Raw genomic sequence first — 22678 nt, 5'->3', positions numbered from 1 at the left:
GACTTTAATTCTAATCCAAATAAGTCAGGAAGTTAAGTGAAATTAGTTTTTCCTCTAATCTTGTGTGAAAAAGAAATGTGTCATATGGCAAACCCATATGATTCCAATCTGTTGGGTTTATTCATCCCTGCCGTAACATTTAGACTCCAGAAACTATATCAGAAATGGAATCAATATTTCAACACCAATATACAGACTAGAAATGTGGTAAGGTGTGTGATATCTTACTGCATTAAAAAAAAAAGTATTTTGATTGAGACAGGATGTTGATCATGTATCTTTTCCTCCAGAATCTTATGGCTGTTTTCTTCTTTATGATTCACTCTCCATAAAGGCACATTTTCTCTTCTTTTCTCCATGGAATGAAAAAGAAAAAGAAGGATCTGTATCTTAAAAATAAGCTTCCCCATCACTTGGGGACATGACTAATTTCCTTTACTGGTCATTCCTTTCTCATGGTCCTCCTCCTGCTTCAACTCAAAATGTTTCCCCACCCATGTACCGCCTCCTTTAACAAATGCACTGTCCCCATGACTTCGCATCTTTGTCTGTGTTATTCTTTGTCTGGGACTCCTCCACACCTGGGCTTCCCTGGTGGCCAGCTCAGCAGTAAGGAATCTGCCTGCAGTGTAGGAAATGCAGGAGACATGGGTTTTATCCTTAGATCAGGAAGATCCCCTCTGGAGAAGAGCATGGCAACCCACTCCAGTGTTCTTGCCTGGAGAATCCCACGAACAGGGAGCCTGGCTGGCTGCAGTCCAAAGGGTCGCACAGAGTCGGACACGACAGAAGCCATTTAGCATGCACATCTCCTCACCTACCCACTCCTAACCCCACTCCACCCTTCCTCCTATTCCCTGCACCAAATTTTTGACGTATCAAGAATCTGCTCCTGTAGGAAGCCGAGCCACACCGCCCCCACCACCAAGAACAAGTTAGACGCCTGTGTGTTCTGAATATGCTCTTGGAGTTCTCATCAGAGATCCACTAGGACTGTCTATATTAACTTTCCTTCCTTCTACAGACTGAATTTCTGAAGGGCAAGAATTTGCCCTGTTCATTTTTATAACCAGCATCTTACCTAGTGTTTAGTATATATTACATGTTAAATAAATGTTTGTGGAGTGAATCATTGAGGCTGGTTTCCCATTAGGAGAGTGAAGAAAGTAAATTTCTTTGAATCTGAAAAGCACACAGGAAGAATTGGGACATTTTTGCTCGAGTTAAAAGTACTTTGACGGGGACTACCTTTGAAAGTCCATCTAGTTGGGCCTCTTGTAGTCTTTGTGAAATAGGAATATTAATCCTCAGATCCTATCAAAGGAGATCTAGTTATTAAGGGACAAAAAATTGGTATAAAATGTACTTTCTAATAAGAGTCCCAAATCATATATCCTGAGGACAATATAATGTTGAAATGTCTTAATAGCTTCACAATACAAGTACACGTGGTATCATATGATTAAAACAGTATGAGTCAAAGAAGGAACAGGATGTCTAGGCTTTCAGTGTACTTGGTATTCTTCAACAGAATATTTTATTAGTGTATAGTCTCTTGACAATTATTTCCTGATCGTATTTCCTCAGGAAACTTCAGATTTAAGGTGTTTATTCTGAAAAGATAGGTATGAGATATTGTATTTTCATTATAGATGTAACAAGTAGAGCACATTTATCTTTTGTGATCAGGAAATAAAAGGAGCCCTATGTGTAGCAAGCAGTGAAATCTCTAAAATATGGAAATTAGGTGTGGATAGACTGGAAGTCAGTGTGTAAGGCAAGCACAGAATCTTCTGACTTTCTTTTCTTTAATAAAACCTTATCATTTATTTATTGTTAAGGAAAGTTGGAGACCCTGTGGACATGTCTACGACTGAAATACTCCTTACTCTTGGAAGTCAGGCTGTTTGTTGGAAGAATAGAAAAAAAGCTAGCACCTAAAAAGAAAATTATGCTTGGAGAAGAGATTATCACTAATGGATATATTAATTCATGGCTTGCTGATTAGATACATTTTTATAAAAATAATTTGGTAAACTGGTAAAAACAGATTTTTTTTTTGACATTTTAGAGTGCCGTAACAAAATTCTTGTTAAAAAGAGACCTAAATCTAAATTAACAAATCACCATGTTGTATATGCTATGCTATGCTAAGTCACTTCAGTCGTGTCCAACTCTGTGTGACCCCATAGACGGCAGCCCACCTGGCTCCCCCGTCCCTGGGATTCTCCAGGCAAGAACACTGGAGTGGGTTGCCATTTCTTTCTCCAATGCATGAAAAGTGATAGAATGTTGAAAAATCACATCCAGTGGATTCATGGCCTGCTCTGGGTATTTTATTCCCTTTGGTCCATTGTGATAAACACTGGGTCATGGGTAGCCTTTAGGACCTGACAGTAGACTCCTCTTTAGCAGGAGCAGCATCAAGGCTGTGTGGTTTATTTTAGGAAGTGGTGTAGCCTACGTAGCCCAAAATGGACCAATGAGAGCTTGGTGAGGACTTGCTTAAGGAACTCACCCAAAAGAGTGCCAAGGATACATGTCATCTTGGCCAATTGATTGGAAAAAAAAAATCTTTTTTTAATGTATTTTAGAAAAATGTGATATTTTGAAAAGGGCATGAAATATAGCAGGAATCTTAAAGCTGAATTTTTATTTCTTTCCAGACTTTGTCTCTTTGTCAGTCATTCTCTCTTTCTCCCTTCTCTTGCCTCTTGTGACCTTGTAGTTAATAAGAGAAAACATATATTTTCTAATGTTTCTTTATTAACAGCAACAACAACCAAACAGCCAAACGCTTGAATTTTGCCCACCATCCAAATTTTTTATTTAAATGGCCTCTTCTTTGGAGTTACCTTGGAATCAGGTTTTTATTCCCTCACTGTCTCTTTTGTATTTCTAAGTGATACATATCCATCAATTTAAAATACTTCCATTTTCATTCTAGAGGACTAAGACTGTCCAGTTGTCACTTGTTTTTAACTTATTTGTCATTCTCCATACCTCTGCTTCTGCCAAATAAACTGATTATCTCAATTTTTATCTCTCTTTTATATTTTTAAGGCAGTAACTGAAATTGGCTTGCTCCAGGGCAGATACTCTGGGTGACAGAATAACTTGAGGCAAAAATGTTTTGAATTAGTTTATAGGTAGTTTGATATCATATGTGTCAGTTTTTATGACCTGCCGTTTATAATAGATTACTTCCTAACCTCACCTTGGCCCTGGCTCTGGCCCAGCTCAGAAAATTACTAACATAGTTATCAGTTGACACTTAAATGCATGTCTTCAGGTTTAGTAATGTGAAGGAAAATTTCCAGAGGCATGATAATAAGGAAATTTAATTAAGAGCTCATGTTGACTCAGGAATATTATGTATAGCATTGATCCATAGTGTAACTAATACATTCATTATGTTGCAAATTTCAAGTGATTTCTTAGTACATTGGCCAATCAGAGTGGAACCTGTCTCAACAGGAATGTTGAAAGAAGCAAGGCAGTGAAACTTTCATCTCCACTGGGAGTGAACTAACTTGCCAAATCTGGGCCATCAATCATAGTGAAGACGTTCAAAACAAATCATACATCTTTCACAGTTCATTGTATTCATCAGCAGTTTTGAAATCAACAGTCCAAAGTAGTCACTTTTGGCGAGGTTTTCCATGGCCTGCGGTTTGGGCAATATGCCTCAGCTGTCTTTTTTAAGGCTCTAGTTTTCCGGTAGTCGTATCGCATTGGCCAGCGTCAATGAAATCTGAAAGGACAAAAGGGTGGGCTCATTTTGTCGAGGAAGGTCATGACATTATACCTTTGAAAATGTTGTCTTAAAAATCAGGTCATTGTCTAAAAAGTTTCTTGGAATCACTTAGTGCTTGAATGCATGGATGGATTGCAAGACTGATTTTCCCACTCATGTACTGGGCTAACACTCATATATAGGCAAAAATGTACAATATGAAATGCCTGTTTGTGGAGGGAGGAGGAGGATGTTCAAGCATGAAATTATTTATTTATTGTCACTGTTCTGATTGCTGTTAAAAAATGTTTTATTTCAAATCATATCATATGTAATAGAAAGTTTCATGAAGGGCACAGGGTATCCCTCACCCAAGTTGATCCATGGTCAACATTCTGCCTCATGTGCTGTATCACTATGTTTCTCTTTGTGTATACACACCACACACACACACACACAAACATAGACATTACTTGTATTCTCTGAACCCTTTGAGAGAAAGCTGCACCCATCATGACCCTCCATACCCTAGTTCCCCAATCTTTACCTCTCAAGAGCAAGGAGTCTCTTCTCTACAACTACAATTAGTCTCAAACACCTGATTGCCTTTGACTGTTTCAGCGTGGCTTGTCTTTATACCTTTTACCTCAATTTTTAACCCAGATACTGAAATGGGTAGAATGAATAACTCAACTATCTAAAAACAGTCAAGTCACTCATGTTTTAAATTTTACCAACAAACATGGTATTTTAGTATGTATAAAATGACTCAGTGTTGGTTTTAGGAAAAATAGGTGGGTTAATACTAATAGAGGTTTCCTTTAGTAAGAAACCTTACCTATTTAGAGATTCAGCTTATCAGTGGCACTATAGTTAGCTAGCATTCGTTAAGACAGACAGAACATTTTGTCTTTCTGTACTTTTGGTTCTGTTTTTTTCTCTTGTGATCAGGTAACCCGAGGTTTTGAAAGATTGTAGTAGTTTCTACTTTGTCAGTGCCATTACCCTGCTCCCTGACAGTAAACAGTGGAGAAGTGGAGAGGGCATTGGTGATGTGGCATGGGTTCGGGAGAGATCAGGGGTCTTACACTACACCCCAGCTATCCTTTCACTGAGATGAGTAGTGGTGAATACCTCCCAAAATGGTTCTTACAGCTGTTTTTAATCTCTGATCTTAATTTTTAAAATGCAGGTTTACCCTATTGTGAATAAATAGAACTGAGATTTATGTTTAATAACCTATATAGCTCATTTTGATAACACATATCTGGCAGTTGCAATTTTTTTTCCCGAAGGGTCTTTGGCAGGCATATCCTTCTCCACCTCAGTGTTCCCAACAATATGCCTATGTATTGGGGGATCCAGATGAGAAGAGCAGTGCTTCAGGGGTTTAGAATGGGCAGCAGGATTTTGTGTAGGAGGAAGTTGTGATGCTGCAGCAAATTATGAAAAACGGGTCCCTTGATAACATTATAATGGCAAAATCATCCAGGAGGCCATTCGCACATCCAGTGACAACGTATACACAGAGGTGGGCCTCATGTATGTACAAACAAGTGTACTACCCTGTGCAGACTGTTGGTTTAGTCATCCAACAGATGTACATTGAAAGGGAATGTTCCAGGAGCTGGGGCTTTGGTAGTGAATAAGACAGCCATGGTCCATAACTTCACAGAGTTTACACATAAACTCTTTTGCTTTAAAATATTGTGCATTAAGAAGTATTTGTGCTCTGACCATATGACCACAGTATGTCATTCTATAAACCTTTCAGACATGACTTGGATCCACAAGAATTTAGTTTTAAAGCTGCTGGATTTGCAGGAGGAAAGAGCATTGGCTTTGAATGACAAATCATGGAAAGAAATCATTTTGAAAAGATCCTCCAGCTTGTAATGGTTTAACAAGAGCAGTGTGTTCAGAGACTATTGAGTCAGAAAAATATGTAAACGTCCATGTGTTCAAGTGGATAAGTGAGTGGGGCGGGGGGAACCTTCTCAAAATGAGGACAGCGTTCTTCGTGGTGGGAAGCCATGTTTTGGTTCATCACTCTCAGGCTTCCATCAGCTTCCAGGCTGGAATGACTTCCAAATCAGGCTGCAAAGACAAATATCTAAGTCCTAAGGGAAGCTCCAGGGTGGTTCTTTCACGGTTTTGTTTGGCATATTTTCTCAAAATTATTTTCAGATAGTTCCAGAGCAAGCTCTTAACTCATCATCCATCACTGCACAGTATCTTTGAATTACAGTAAACTGGAAGCCAGCCGTTTGATATCTAAATTTCAGTCTGGCCTGTGTCAACACAATTCTTGTTGACAAGACTAAGCCATGGTCCTAGATCATAGGTGAGCAGGAGTTTCATTGCTGGTGTATTAGTTGGGATTATACTTGTCTGTGAATATAGAAATTTAAAATAGAGATGGTTTGAACAAGAGAGATGTTTATTTTTGCATTGTGTTAAAATAAGAAGGTAGATAGTCCAGAGCTCCTGGGGCAGCACTTCTATAAAACCTTCAAGGACACATGTTCTTTCCATTGTGTTGCTGTTAGATGTCACCTCACTGTGTCAGTTCAACTCATGACCAGATATGGCAACGCCCAGCTCCATTCCTCAATTTCATGTTCTAGTGAGTAGAAAAGAGAAGAGAATGGAGGACAAATAAAAGATACAGGAAAGGTGTCTTTTAATGTAAGTTCTTGAAACTTCCATGTAACACTTCTACTTCCAGCCCGTTCACTAGGACTCAGTCATGTGGTGACACCTGGTTACATAGGAATCTGGCATTTTCTGTTTTGATCATTCCTTTGCTTAGGTAAAAACTGGGATTTTATTAGGTGAGTGGTAACTTTGTAGATTGTTGTATGAGAAGGGAAACGGATAGAGGGATTCAGATGCTGAAAAGTGCATTTTTGTCCTGGTTTGTGTTGTCTTCACAACAGTTCATCAAGTTGTATAGTACTGACTTCTGTTCGGTGTGTTTGCTATACTTCATTTAAAGTATAACTTAAAAGAAAATTGGCATTCTAATACAAAACTGATGAAGAAAGACACCAACATTAGGGATCATTCAGCAGTCTCTGTCACAATGTTGCTTTTTAATAACCTTGCATATTTTTAAATATTTCATATCAGTGTGCAACAGTATATTTGCAACATCATCTGTTTCAATAGTGTGATCTTATACAAGTGTGAGCTTAGTAGCTGCAGTTTTCAGGAAAGGTGCGTTAGGCTCTGCTAGAATATTTTACTTACCCTAGGTAAGGGCCTAAAGATTACATGTGCTAGCCTCATGACTGATTTTAATGGTGTGTAAAAATAGTTTCCCTACCTCAACACTGACATGTTCACATAAAATTGGGGGAAAGAGAAGCTAGTAGCACAGAACAAAAGTAGTTAGGGCTCTTAAAAGTGTTTGAGGATGGGGAACACATGTATACCTGTGGCAGATTCATTTTGATATATGGCAAAACCAATGTAATATTGTAAAGTTAAATAAAATAAAATTTAAAAAAAAAAGTGTTTGAGACTCTTCATGTTCTTACCAGCTCATAGCCTCATCTCAATTTGAATCACAGGTACATTCTGAACTTAAGGTAAAGTCCTAAAGCCCCACACAAGGATTGTTCCGCTTGTTCTAACAAGATTGTGTCCCAGCAGGCATGCCACAATTTGAGAGTTACAAATAGGGAGGTCTGAAAGGAGAAGGGCGGAGGAGGTAATTTCTGTTAACTCTCCTGCAGTGTCTTAGATTAAGGTGGATAATGGTTCCCATTTTGCTGACACGAGGCAGAGATGTCACTAAACAGGGAGGATGAACAATCACAGAGCTGGCTTAATTTCCAGAGGGGTTTATGGAAGCACCGTAACATGATGTGGCCAAATGTTCCTAAAAGTATGAAGTAATCTAATTTGTTCCATCATTACAAAAAATTAAAGCCAAACACAATTACATCCCAGTAGTAAAAAGAATCAGTTCAAGTGCCATTGTTATTGACTGAATGAAGCGAGCTTTCTGATTACCTTGATCAGCCAACATTTTAATTTTTGTCTGCCCATTTATTCCAAATCACATTAGAGGGCTTTAACTGATTTTGACCAAAGGAGCTATATTATTAAGGTGCAGTTTAATCTGAGAAGTTTAATTACTAGATTAGAGTTTTCAAATGGATGTGTCTTCTAGATTTCAGTAAATTTGGGCATGTAATAATTAGGGATTCTTTGTTTCTTAGTGTTAGTAAGAGGTCCAAGTTGAAAGAAAGACTTAAATTTAGGGAATTAATTTTTTGTTTTTGTTAGACCAAGAGTCTTTCTGAACAGGGGTTGTCTGTTCTTCTAGGAGTGGGTCCAAAGCTCCTGGATGCTTTGGTGATTTGAGAGGGTTGCTTCCGCAGAGGAAAGCCGTGTGGTACCCAGACTTCCAGGGGAGGTAGAGCTGGGCAGCTAAATGCTGTGTGATGAGCTCTCACATAGTGTTCATATGGTTTAGCAACCACACCAGGACACATTTGCGAGTGAAATGTAATGCTACTCATACTTATACTGGGATAACAGACATAAACCTGGTAAATTCAAAGCCAGTTAGAATATATAAACCTCCTACCCATATGGAACAAGGGGCAATAAATATCCAAACAGACGAGTAAAATAGAATGCTTAAAAGTGTTAGTTGCTGTCGTGTCTGACTCTTTGCTACCCCATGGACTGTAGCCCTCTAGGCTCCTCTGTCTATGGAATTCTCCAGGCAAGAATACTGGAGTGGGTTGCTATTCCCTTCTCCAGAGGATCTTCCCAAACCACGTATTGAACCTGGACTCCATTGTAGGCAGATTCTTTACCATCTGAATCACCATGGAAGCCCAGAAAATAAGGCATTCTGTAGGACACTAGGAAAGGAAAATGAAGATAAGGTTCACTCTGCCAGCGATTTCTCTCCATAGCACAGAAATTATTCTAATCACGTGATATCTCAGAGCATGAAGTTTATAAGCCCCCGAACTGTGTTAATATTCCTCTAACAGTCTAGTTATTGATTCTTAGAGGTGAGAGAAACTCTGGAAACATTACAGAAAGGTAGCCGTAATAAAAGGAGTGTCTTAGGCTTTTTCAGTTCAACAAACATATATTGGATATCTAGTATGGGACAAGCAGTATTTAGCATCAGAGATTGAAAAAAGTATTTGATATGATCCCAACCCTGGAGAAATTCGTTCTCATAGTAAACAAATCATGGCAATAAATTGTATGGTGATTTAATTACTTGAAGAGTTAACTTCTTATTTGGCTCTCCTGCATCAAATATGATATCTGCCGGTCTCTGTCTTTAGAGGAAACTCCTGCTGGGTAGCAACCTAGATTTTTCCAGACCCCGACTCATGCTAGACACTATTGCGGATAAACAGGGTGAGTGGGTCGTTTCAGTGACGCTCTTTTTACTCAAAGGTCTTTGTTTTCCAGACTGTTAATTTATTTTGTTTCCATCTGGAAAGCCCTTCCCTGTCATCTGAGCAGTTCAGAGCAAATGAGCAGAGACAAGCTATAGAGATTCAGGATGTCTGGGTTAAAAAGGTTTGCTTGTTTAATTAGATAAACAATTTGAGAGTAATTTCCAGGATTACTGTTCCTAATCACATCGGTAAAGGCTGGGAAGACCCTCTCAGTCAGTCAGTGGGTAATAGAATCTGAGAGAAGAGTAAAATGCTGGAAGGAGCTGGAAATAATTCAGAAAATCCTCCCACACTCTATGTGTCTGCATATAAAATTCATTGTCTTCATGCTTTTCTGAGCACTTATTTTTTACACACATAATCCAATTAATTTTCAGCATCACCCTATGATATACTGCTCTCTGCATTTTTCAAATTATCATAGAGAACAAGCTTAAACAAGTGAATTAACTTGTATGAGGTCTCAGGCTAGTCAGTGGCAAAACTCAGGCAGTAAGGACTGCCTTACTCTAAAAGCTATTCTCTTAAACTTTTTGTCCCTCTGTGGTGCAGAGTAACCCACCATATAGTCCACTTAGAGATTAAGAGGATCAGGGACCCACCCTGTCTCATTTCTAAATAAAGGAATTAAGGAGTAGGGGCGGTCAGACAGAGCTGGAATAGCGGCTTTATTCCTATAGAACAAGTACCTTCCTCCAGGAGCCACCCAAATGGGTTCAAGTGCCAGTCTTACCCTGAAGGAGAGTTACATTACCAATGGTTACTTTCCCTGATGAATTCATTTCTAAACTTTAATTCCCCACAAAGAGAGCAGGACCCTGGTGCCACAGGGACCAACTCTTGGGGAGGAGGCAGGCAGAAGGAGCAGCAAGTGGGGAATTCAAGCTACAAAATTTAATTAAGTTCTCAAATGGCTGGGTTTTCTTTACCCACTTATCAGCCAGCCCGTTTTTCTCCTCCCACAATTGCCTCTTTCATTGTCCTTTTTAAATAAACATGATCTGCTTGATGTTCTCAGCTTCCAGTTGAATTTCTTTACTTTTAGAGACCCGTGCCCAGCCTTTCTTTTTTGCCCCAGTGGCTATAGCTCTCTGCTTCCTTTTCTCTCTCACTCACAGGCTTTCACTGAAGAGAATTTGGACACTTAGAGAAGGAAAAGACTGTTACGTGTCTGAAGCCTAGCTCCGCCAGCTGGTTCTTCCCCCAATCTGAGCCACCAGGCCCACTCTTGCTGTTCCTTAAATCCCCACCCATATTGCAAACTGATTGTGAACCACCAGATGGAGGAAGACTGTAGCTCACATGATCTTTTTTTTTTTTAATTTTTTTAATATTGGCGTATAGGTGATTTAGAATGTTGTGTTTCAGGTGTATAGCAAAGTGATTCAAATATGGATACACATGTATCTATTCCTTTTCAGATTCTTTTGCCATTTAGATTATTACAGAACACTGAGCAAAGTTACCTGTGCTATAGTAGATCCTTGTTGGTTATCTATCTTAAATATAGTGGTGTGTACATGTCAACCATTTGAAATCACTGTGATTGCTCATTTTTGGATCAGTACCTCTAGACTAGGGGCCCCCTGAAGTCAGAGTTCTTCTGAATCAGCTCTGTACACTGAGCACCTCTTGGAATATGAGATGCCCCCTAGCAGATGTTCAACATATTTTTAGTTAGTAATGACTCAAATCAAAGTTTTAGTAGACAAGAATGAATCAGTGTCAATAAAATCAATAAAACAACGTCTGGTTTTCCAACTTTGTGCATGAAAAGGACTCATCCCTTGGTAAAACCAATACAGACTAAGTATATATGGATTCCCTCCAGCTCTAGAACCCATCATCCCAGATCTTCTCCCGAGTCCTCCCCACCCTGAGTGATCTCAGGCTCATTGCACTGCAGACCTTCCTGCTCTTCCTATGAAGAGCTTGTCATCTGCCTCTATGCAGAGCTTCCTTTGGAAGAACTTTTGTATGAAGGAAGTAGCCTGTAAAAGGCAGAAATAGAAGAGCTGGGAGGAAAGAAGGAAGAAAGTCCTGGATGAGCAAGGGGCAAATATGACCACGGACGCAGAGGTGAGACTTGGGGGGAGGACTTTCTGACAGGAAGCAGGAGGTGTAGGCAGGGTCAATCATAAGAGATGGTGAAGACAGATGGGTCTACTAAGATGGATTTAAAGGGCATCCCAGGAGTCAAACTGAAGGTTAGATGCAAACCTATAAGCATTAAAATCCAGAATACGGTCTTGCATAAGGAGAGATATTATTCTAATTACAGAAGAGGTGCTTTGGGATTATGTAGAAATGACTGAAAAAGGAAAAGACCCCTAGAAATTGAAGGAAGAGCTTGGTTTTCTTGAAGTGTCTTTGAAAGCATTGAAGATCTGGAAAGGGAAATGACGACCAAATGGAAATATTTACTTTTTCTTATTCATCTGCCAATGAAAGGGTTAGGATGTGTGGCATTCTTTGGGAAACAGTGCTCCCTGTTTGCTTGGGTCATTAGTAACTGTTAAGTCATTGGAATCAGATATTTTTGGTCAGGCTAAGTTCCTCGCAGCACATCTCACAGGGGTCCAGTTGGTCCCTGCTGGACAGCTGCTACCTTTTGACCAAGACCATCCCTGAGTAACCATTGGAACCCGGTAAAGCAATTCTCTGTCTTTTGACTCCAAATTAAATAGTCTTTGTGACCCTACATTAGTATTCTGGATTCCAGAAACATCCAACTTAATTTCTCTGCCTTGAAATTATAATGTCTTTATGGGCTTGGCTAAAATACCACTCTCAGGAAGACTTCTGTCACTTGTGCTAATAAACACTGCAGATATTAGAGACTGCAGTCTGGCCACTAAGGGTTATGACATCCTAAAATCCTTAACGTCTAAAAATCAAATGCCAAAAATTTAAAAAGAGAGTTTGCATATAAAAACTTCAACTGTGGGGATTCTTTTGAAAACTCTGAAGATCTGGCAACAGTGGGTGGTCCATGCCACATGTGCCCTCTGAAGTCCCACCCCTACTGCCCCTGCAGTACCCCCAACCGTGCCATTCATTCATTCATATGATCTGTCTGGCTGCATAGGCTTATTATGTGTTCACCTGGTAAGTCTCTAGTGCCCTAATGAAACTCACACGTGTATGGAGAAATGACTTACAAAATATCTGCATATTAGATAGCTCATACCTTAGAGAACCCCGTATTCTACTTATGTCTCCCTTGCAGTCGAAAAGTAGGTTTTTCTTTGTTTAATGTATTAATTAATTTTTGGCTGTGCTGGGTCTTCGTTGCTGTGTGGGCTTTTCTTTAGTTGTGGTAACCAGGGGCTGCTCTCTACTTGCAGTGTGAGGGCTTCTCATTGTAGCGGCTTTTCTTGCTGTGGGGCAGGGGTCTAGGCACACAGGCTTCAGTAGCTGCGGCACGTGAGCTCAGTAGTTCTGTTTCCTGGGCTCTAGAGTACAGGCTCAATAGATGTGGTGCAGGGGCTCAGTTGCTCCATAGCATGTGGGATCCTCCCATACCAGGGATTGAACCTGTGTCTCCAGTATTGGCAGGTGGATTGTTTACCACTGAGCTACCAGGGAAACCCCAAAGGGACAGTTTTTATTAGAAAGTGAGAAGAAGAGAACAAGAGGGAGACAAAACTAACATTTATTAAGCTAGATGGTCCCTTATTTCTGTGTTTTCAAACTTATTGGTAGATTGCAAAATCAATTTTGTAGGTCATGATCAATATTCTTAAGATAAATAGAATAGAAAACATCAGAGTGAATGTTACATGGTAAATGTTATTTCATGTCAGTTCTACTTCAGCTCTTTATATAGTAAATCAAATATGTGTTCTCTGTATGTTTCAGTTAATATAGATTTTCTTTATATTGTGTGTATCTCATTTTCTTCACTTTAATTTAAATGCACGTTTTGTTAAAAGAATATAAGCAAGTTTTGCTGTGAGTATTGTGTATAACACACAGGCATTGCTTTTAATAGGCATTCGCTTCCTCCTGCCCTTTCTTTTTTTTTCAGTAATGTGTACTATTATTCCCAAACTCCTAACATATGCCCCCACCGTTCTCCTTTGGTAACCGTAAATTTGTTTTCTATGTCTGAAAGTCTGTTTCTGTTTTGTAAATAAGTTCATTTGTATCATTTGTTTAGATTCCACATATAAGTGATAACATACGATATTTGTCTTTCTCTGACTTCATTTAGTCTGATCATCCTCAGGTCCATCCATCTTGTTGCGCATGGCATTATTGCATTACTTTTTTATGACTGAGTGGTATTTTATGTGTATATATGGGCTTCCCAGGTGGCACTAGTGGTAAATAACCTGCCTGCCAATACAGGAGACATAAGCGACTGGGGTTCAGTCTCTGGATTGGGATGATCCCCTGAAGGAGAGCATGGCAACCTACTCCAGTATTCTTCCTTGGAGAATGCCCATGGACAGAATAACTTGGTGGGCTATAGTCCATAGGGTCGCAAAGAGTCATACACAACTGAAGTGACTTAGCATGTAATATTATATGTATCTATACATATATATACTATATAATATGTATTCTCTTTGTGTTCATATATAATTATATATGTATATTTTATATAAGCCATTTTATTATATTTAAGCTTATATTATACAAAATATATGAAATCCCATGGACAGAGGAGCCTTGCAGGCCATAAAAAAGTCAGACATGAATGTGCGTACACACACACATAATCTCACATTTTCTTTTGTCTATTCATGTGTCACTGGACACTTAGGTTCCTTCCATGTCTTGGCTATTACAAATAGTGCTGCTGTGAATGTTCGGGTGTATTTATCATTTCAGATTAGAGTTTGCATCTTTTCTGGGCGTATGCCCAGGAGTGGGGCTGGGGGATCATGTGCATGCTTAGTCACTCAGTCGTGTCTGACTCTTTGTGACCCTTTGGACTATAGCCTGCCAGGCTCCTCTGTCCATAGGATTTCTCTGGCAAGAATACTGAAGTGGGTTGCCATTTCCTCTTTCAGGGGATCTTCCCAACCCAGGGACTGAACCCATGTCTCCTGTGTGTCCTGCATTGCAGGCAGATTGTTTATCCTCTGAGCCACTGAGGAAGACCACTGGATCATATGGTAGCTCTATTTTTACTTTTTAAAGCACCTCCATGTAATTCTTCATAGTGGCTGCACCAATTTACATTCCCATCAACAGTGTCAGACAGTGTCCTTTCTCCTTACCTTTTTTAAACTGCACAGGTATCAAAACATTTCTGTATATATATTTTTATATTAGGAGTTAGCACCCGCATGTCTTCAAAAAATGAGCACAATTAACAACAGTATTCGTTCTACTTACTACTTTAAATAAGTATATTGGTAATAGTATGAAATATGTTTCTTATTGCGGTTCACTGTTAAAATGTTTGAAAGCCACTTCCTTATCTCATTTAATCTTCCCCCAAAACTCTGAGGGGTGGAGTCTGGGCCTTCAGAAGAAAAATGACAGTCTCCACAGGAGTTGCAGTTCCTTATATTCTTTGCTTGTTGGAAGGTCTCAGAGAATGCCAGAAAGGGAGGGTTTGGTTAGCTGGGGCCTTGAAGCTGATGATGAATAAAGGCCATGTTCAGGGTGGGTAACCATGGTGGTTCGATCACCAGGACAAATTATGAAAACGAAATATACAGACTTTAATTAGAATGTGAAACTAAATATCTAGAAGCATCTCCATTGGTTATTTTTGTGACAGAATACTATATGAAATGAAATAAATAATGCCAGGGAAATGGTAGATGCACTGAGAATAGTGGTGTTAGCTAAATGGCAAAATTCAGGAAACTTAAAAGTTATACTTCAAGAGTTAAGATACATAATACTGTTTAAAAATATAAAGTCACCAGAAAGACACACCACAGCAATTGATTTTAATGGATCTCAAACGTTTTTTTAAATCTAAACCCTTAATGATCTCAATGCAAAATGTCCATTAAATAAATAAACACATTAAATAAACAATTCTAGTTAGCAAATATGCCTTGCAATGCTATGCTAAGTCACTTCAGTCGTGTCCGACTCTGTGTGACCCCATAGACGGCAGCCCACCAGGCTCCCCCGTCCCTGAGATTCTCCAGGCAAGAACACTGGAGTGGGTTGCCATTTCATTCTCCAATGCATGAAAGTGAAAAGAGAAAGTGAAATCGTTCAGTCATGTCCGACCCTTAGCAACCCCCAAGGACTGCAGCCTACCAGGCTCCTCCTTCCATGGGATTTTCCAGGCAAGAGTACTGGAGTGGGGTGCCATTGCCTTCTCCAAAATATGCCTTAGAGATTTATAAAAATATTTATATATATACAGCCATTATGTTTTCAGACAGTAAGAAGAAAATTGCTATTCAACTATTTTTCTCTAATCAAGAAGGTGTAATTTATGCACAAAGCTAAACACTCAATATAAAATAAGGTTTTACCAGATTAGAGGATGGCAAGAAGTGTTCAAATTGTCTTGAAATATTATATATTTTCAAAAGCTAATCTTAAGAATGAAGTAAAACATGAATGATGTGCTTTATGCATCTAGCTTTTCACAGTAACCGCAGTTTAAATTGTTTAAAGTAGCATGTGTGCATGCTCAGTTGCTTCAGTTGTGTCTGAACCTGTGGGTTGTAGCCCATCAGGCTCTTTTGTCCATTGGATTTTCCAGGAAAGAATACTGGATTGGGTTGCCATGCTCTCCTCCAGGGGATCTTCCCAACTCAGGGCTCGAACCCGCATCTCCTGGGTGTTGTGCACTGCAGGCAAATTCTTTTACCCACTGAGCCATCCTGGAAGCCCTGTTTAAAATAGCAGGTATAATAAATACTGTTGCTTATTGTGTTAACTTTCAGATAGATGCAGGTGCTAACTGCTAACATATCAAAAATATGTACAGAATTGTTTCAATAATTGTATTTGAAGAAGAGATGAGAAGGAAATGGATCACTGTTAAAATCAACTGTTATGTGTCCCAGGTAACAAACTTGATAAATATTTATAATCTTTTCAACAAATCACACATTTAAGTTGAAAGGAAAACAGCAAAAATGAAATAGGCATATGGATATATGATTCTTCAAGTTAGCCTTAAAATTCAAATAAAATATGGAACATGTCCTGGGCATGCAGCCTTCTTTGGGATATATTTTTAGCTCTATTTACAAATGAAAAAACTGATAGATTGAAAAGTTAACTCATTCACCCAGCTCTGCCACCTGGTTGCTAAGTTTCAGAGTCAACCTTTGAACCTAGGTCTCTGCCCCTAATGTCATGCTCTTTCTATTGCTCATGACTATTACAGTAGACCACTAAAAAAGATGACTCTAGACCTCCTGGCTTACCGCTGACTGTGCATCTGGACTCCTGCAATGGATTCTTAATCTGCCTCCTCCCTTCCTCCTGGGCCACCAGTGCACTTGTCCAATTCCTTCAATATCCATTAGTTCAAGGCCACACACTTAAGTATTCAACTTTCCCTTCTGCGCCCTTGAAGGAGTCTACTCCATCCAGGTTATTTCTCGCCCACACATGGAACCTTTATTCAGGCTCCAGACATTTCTTCTACCTGAAAAGAATGCCAGCTGACTCTCTCCTCCCATAGCCATTCAAACCACAGACTGCATGGAAACTGCCTCTCTCCTGGTTCACTTTCTTCCTGGAACCCTGAACAATTAGCTACAGTGCATACCTCCTGATCCCTGCTCTGAACTACAGTAGCGCTTCCAAGCTGAATCATTTTTAAGCAGCAGCTGGTCATATGTCTGATTTTCTCAGCAGGGTATTATAAGTTCCTTTCCAGGTCCAAGCCAGTGAATCGTTCGTGTTCTTGTATTTTACAGCAACCAGCACATCAGAGACTTCATAAGTGTGTATGGATTTATGGACTGCTGTCTTTCTGGGGAAGAGAGAGAAAGGGAAGAAGGATAATTACTCTCTGGTCATTTCTCAGGAGTACACAAAGGCATGAGGAGGGCAAATAAGATGTCCTTGGTAGAGATTTCAAAAACATTTCAAAAATATTTCAAAAAGAACCCACAGAACATTATGTATCATGTTTATGTTTTTGGACTCGCCTGACATGGTATAGGGCAGAGTTTTCCAAAGTATGCTTCAAGACATGATAGTTTTTGCATTCCAAGATCAAATCCATTTAAACAATACTTATTAAATGACATTAAACCCATTCTTTACTCAGCGGTAAAGAATCTGCCTGTAATACAGGAGCCACAGGAGGCCATGAGTTTCATCCCTGGGTCAGGAAGACCCCCCAGAAGAGGGCATGGTAATCCATTCTAGTATTCTTGCCTGGAGAATCCCATGGACAGAGCATCCTGGCAGCCTACAGGCAACAGGGTTGCTAAGAGTCAGACACAACTGAAGCGACTTAGTACTTGCACAGCACTTTTGCTATAGAGCTTTTCGCTTTTGATAGGTTCATGTCCATTAAGATCACTACATGTATTATATGACATTCTGCAACTTTGCTTGCCCACAGAATTCTCTTAGTAAGGAGACTCTTATAGGAATTCTGTTGTCGTTGTTAAAGAGTATCAGACAGACAGTTTGAAAGCAAGAGGTGGAGCATAAGCGGTAGAGCTAGAATACAGCTAGAGAGACATACCCAGGACATTATCACTGCTTAAATTCTACTTGGAAAGAAAGTCTTACTTTTTACAAAGTATGTCTGGTGATGGTGGTTTAGTTGCTAAGTCGTGTCCAATTCTTGCAACCCCATGGACTGTAGCCTGCCAGGCTCCTCTGTCCATGGAATTCTCCAGGTGAAAACACCAGAGTGGGTTGCCATTTCCTTCTCCAACAAAGTATGCCTGCTGCTGCTGCTGCTGCTAAGTCACTTCAGTCGTGTCCGACTCTACTAACTGATTTTTTACCCACAAATACATGTTGAGTGCCTGTAAATGTTAGGATCCGTTCTAGATGCTTGTAGAAAAGCCTAGAAGCACATGTAAAAATGATATAAGCACTGTCATAGAGGCAAAGTTCAGCAAATTGTATCCAGGTGGAAGGATTGGCTAAAAAGGGCAGTCTTAGAAAAATCGAAAGTAAAAGTGGTAGTCACTCAGTCGTCTCCAACTCTTTGTGACCCCATGGACTATAGCCTACCAGGCTCCTTTATCCATGGAATTCTCCAGACAAGGATTCTGGAGTGGGTTGCCTTTCTCTTCTCCAGGGAATCTTCCATACCCAGGGATCAAACCCGGGTCTCTTGCATTGCAGGCAGATTCTTTATCATCTTAGCCATGAGGGAAGCCTAGTCTTAGATGGGATGGTAAATAAAAGGAGCTGGAATGGTATGATAAAGCCCACTGAAAAAAAAGCCTTCTGTGGACTCAAGAAGTATGACATTCATAGACTAAGAAGCAGGGAGTTTATGCAGCTGAATTTTGAGTGAGGCACTGACATGTTAAAAACAGAACTCAAGATTATTCTAACTTTATAAACAGGACTTGTGAGAAAGACTGAACCCAAGAAGATCCAATAGTCAGCTGTTACTCAAATCTAAAAATAAATAGATGAGGATTTGACTGAAAGTGGCGAGATGGCAGTTGTTGAAATTAAGAAGAAATTGGTAAATCAATTGGCAAAGTATTAGATGGGAATATCGTTGGGACAGGGGTAGAGGGTGTAACTATACAGCAGAGAAAGCAAGATTTTCTACTTATCAATAACTTTATTTCTCAAAATATCTTAATTTCAAACAGAAAGCATCCATACCTGGTGTTCATTGAATCTAAACTCATAGAGTTCCAGAATCATGGTATTGGATGGGACCTTTGAAGACATCTGGTGAATTCTGAAATGCCCTCTATAGTATAATTCCTGACCCACCCAGGTTAATCAATCATGAACAACCTAAAAACTGACATCCCACCCAAATAAAATAGTGTCAGAAGTTATAAAGTAAATAAATATTAGAGCTGGGTAGGCAGAAGAGATCACCTAAACAAATCCTTACTTGCTGTAAGGAATGCTTTGTGTAGGAACTGACAGAGATAAAGATTCAAAGACTGTGTCATCCCTGAAGGTTGACTGTAGGTGAGGGAAACACATATGTCTCCTATAGGCCCTCTCCCCAAGAGAATCAAAATGACTCCTAAGGTTGTAACAGAAATACTCCTTCATCATTGGACTGTGAGTTTCTTGAAACCCAAAGTTATTTCTTTCCATTTGGTGTACTCAGCACCTGGCACATAGCAGGTATTCAGTATATATTTATTCCAATGCAAACAAAATACATAGTTCTAATAGTTTTTTTCCAGCTTTTTGGCAAAATATTTATTGTTATTTTATTGAAACAAATACAAAGACAAAAGCTTCCTCACTAGCATTTCTGGTCTTTGTTGTTGAAATATGAATTAAGAATGAAAATCATCTTACCCCAAACTCACGGATGTGTTTGGTCTGTTTTGAATGTCAACGGCCATGTCTTGATACTCTCCTTGGAAATTCTACTTTTGCTTTGCTCTTGAGAGTTTCTCTCCCTACCTTCCTGGCAGTTTCCCCTCCCATTCTGGGCCTCCTAACTGGTCTTGTCTTTGTCCAGTGCTCCTTTCGTGCTATTCCCAGAGTAATCTTTCTGAAAAACAGATCTGACCCAGGGACATCCTCACTTAGATTTTTAATGGCTCCTTCAGAAAAAAAACTATAAAGTCTCAGAATAGTACAGTAAATCCCCCATGAATACTTCTCCACTATACCTTTGTCCATTACTGGACCCAAACTTTGCATCTGTATCTGCTTCTACCAACTTGAATGGCCTGTATTCTCCAGCTGGCAATGGCACATGTTTATCTCAGATGTCACCTCCCATTCTTCACTTGGTTAGTTCTTCAGTTCATCCCTGAAGACTCAAGGCTGAATTCCCTCTTTCAGAAAACTCTCCCAGAACTTTCCTAGGCAGTGGTAGGTGGCACCTTCCCTGATGCCTTCTGTGCCATGTGCTGACACTGCATCTGTACATACTGCCTGGTTTGGTGGAAACTTAGATCATTGCCTTTGCCTTTGGACTATGAGCTTCTTGAAACCCAAAGTTACTTCTTTCCATTTGGTGTACTCAGCACCTGGCACATAGCAGGTATTCAATATATGTTTATTCAAATGAAAAGAAAATTACTATAATTCAGTTCAGTTCAGCACTCAGTCATGTCCAACTCTTTGTGACCCCATGAACCGCAGCACACCAGGCCTCCCTGTCCATCACCAACTCCCGGAGTTCACTCAAACTCATGTGCATCGAGTCGGTGATGCCATCCAGCCATCTCATCCTCGTCGTCCCCTTCTCCTCCTGCCTCCAATTCCTCCCAGCATCAGGGTCTTTTCCAATGAGTCAACTCTTCGCGTGAGGTGGCCAAAGTATTGGAGTTTCAGCCTCAGCATCAGTCCTTCCAATGAACACCCAGGACTGATCTCCTTTAGAATGGACTGGTTGGATCTCCTTGCAGTCCAAGGAAGTCGCAAGAGTCTTCTCCAACACTGCAGTTCAAAAGCATCAATTCTTCAGTGCTCAGCTTTCTTCACAGTCCAACTCTCACATCCATACATGACCACTGGAAAAACCATAGCCTTGACTAGACGGACAAAGTAATGTCTCTGCTTTTTAGTACCACGTAAACTCATTGAGAGGACATGGGAACTGTGAACTACCTTGTTCATTGCTGCATCTCCGTCATTCAGTGTAGTGCCTGGCAAGAATCTAGTAGGTCAGCAACACAAGGTTATTTAACTCACGGTCTCTCACTTAAACTAAAATAATCTACAAGGTTCTTGTTATTATCCCCAATTTTCAGGTGAGGAAATTAAGGTCCAAGAAAGATTAGGTGATATGCCGGGGATTATGGCTTGTGTGTAGTGGAATGGAGATGAGAACCACCTCCTGCTTTTCAGTGTCCATCAAGGAGTGATATTACTTACAGAGGTACACGTGGCACATAAAGTCCCTAATCCACATTCTGATTAAACTTGGTTCGAACTCTAGTTTCTTGGACAAAATTTCTTCCTGCTCTTACACAGAATTTCAAAAGCTTCCTCTTCTTTCTCTGTCTCTCCTCTCTGGTGTCAGCTCAGGCTGACATTTCAGTTTGAGCAAATCTGGCCTCTAGGCTCAGATTAAACAAAACAAAACAAGAAGACTCTTTATCTCAGCATTTTGTACCTTCAGTAACTTTATTAAAGTTTCAGGGGAGTGGAAGATTTATAGTGTGAAATTATCCTGTAGACCAAGCTGACTCCTTTCTGTTACACACACACACACACACACACACACACTCACACTCACTCACTCCCAAGGGAGCATATTCTCCGCCTTTCCTATGTGGAAGAGAACACAGGAAATTTATCTGTGGAAGAGACCACAGATTAGTTCCACCCAAACCAGTGCACCTTAAAGTCTCATCTTCTATACTATTTTCTGCGACCTTGTCAAACATTATTTTGCCCTCTCCTTGAAAGAAATTCTGGATACAGTTATGATGAATACAATATGATGACGATTCCAGAAGACTAATTTTTAAGAGCAGAAAGTCTACTCCCTCACAAGTCCCATTAGGCAATTCTTCTATTCATGCCCGACACATCATGAGAGCACATGCTTATGTCAAATTTTAATACTGAGATTGTCTTAGATAAGAACAACCATCAGAGAAGCAAATAGTCTCTGAGTTATTAATTTTATTTCTACTGGTAACATGGCTGACGATCATGGTCTGACTGATTTCAGCCTAGCCTCCCTGAATCCCATTTATTGCAGAGTCCTAGAATTTTCCATCTCAATAAAATCAGATCACCTATCACACAGTACTCTGAATCACTCAGTGGCTCCTCTTTCTGAAAATTCCATCCAAAGCTCCTACCTACACATGCCTGACAAGACTTCCACGACCAGTGTCTGTGGATTTCTGCAAGGCCCTACTTATGGGAATTCCTTTCACTACATATACACATATACACACATCTTTTGAACTCAGGCCCATAATGTTTTCCCTTAAAAATTCTTCCCACCCCCTTCACTTACCTCCTGTTTCATTCTTTAGTACTCAGCCTTCTCCCACTCCACTCTGATTTAAATTACCTTCTGTTATTCTCCCATCGCCTACATGCTTCCCTCTTTCAAAATGCTTTCTACAATATAGTATGCCAAAACCATCTCTACTCCTGGACTTTAAGCTTTCCTGGGATAAGGGGCACATTCTTTTATTCATCTCACTTTTGCAGACTCTAATAGTGACACATATTTGGTGCAAAATAAATGTTCGTTGAATTACTGATGGTACAGTGATGGTACTCAGTCATGTCCGACTCTTCGCAGCCCCACGGACTGGAGCCTGCTAGGTTCTTTGGTCCATGGAATTTTCCAATAGAGAGGGTTGCCATTTCCTACTCCAGGGGATCTTCCTGACCCAGGGATCGAACCCACATCTCTTGGTCTCCTGCATTGGCAGGTGGATTCTTGACCATTAGC

General features: G+C 39.9%; 1 protein-coding gene across 6 annotated transcripts in view; it reads left to right on the top strand.

Moving 5' to 3' along the window:
- Positions 1 to 22678, top strand: part of PDE4D (phosphodiesterase 4D) — an 810773-nt gene that overhangs the window by 725917 nt on the left and 62178 nt on the right. The window lies entirely within an intron of this gene.

Source organism: Bos mutus, chromosome 20 (assembly GCF_027580195.1).
Source record: "Bos mutus isolate GX-2022 chromosome 20, NWIPB_WYAK_1.1, whole genome shotgun sequence".
NCBI classification, from domain to species: Eukaryota; Metazoa; Chordata; class Mammalia; order Artiodactyla; family Bovidae; genus Bos; species Bos mutus.
Note: the sequence above shows the minus strand (reverse complement) of the source record. Positions and strands in the feature narration are given on the sequence as shown.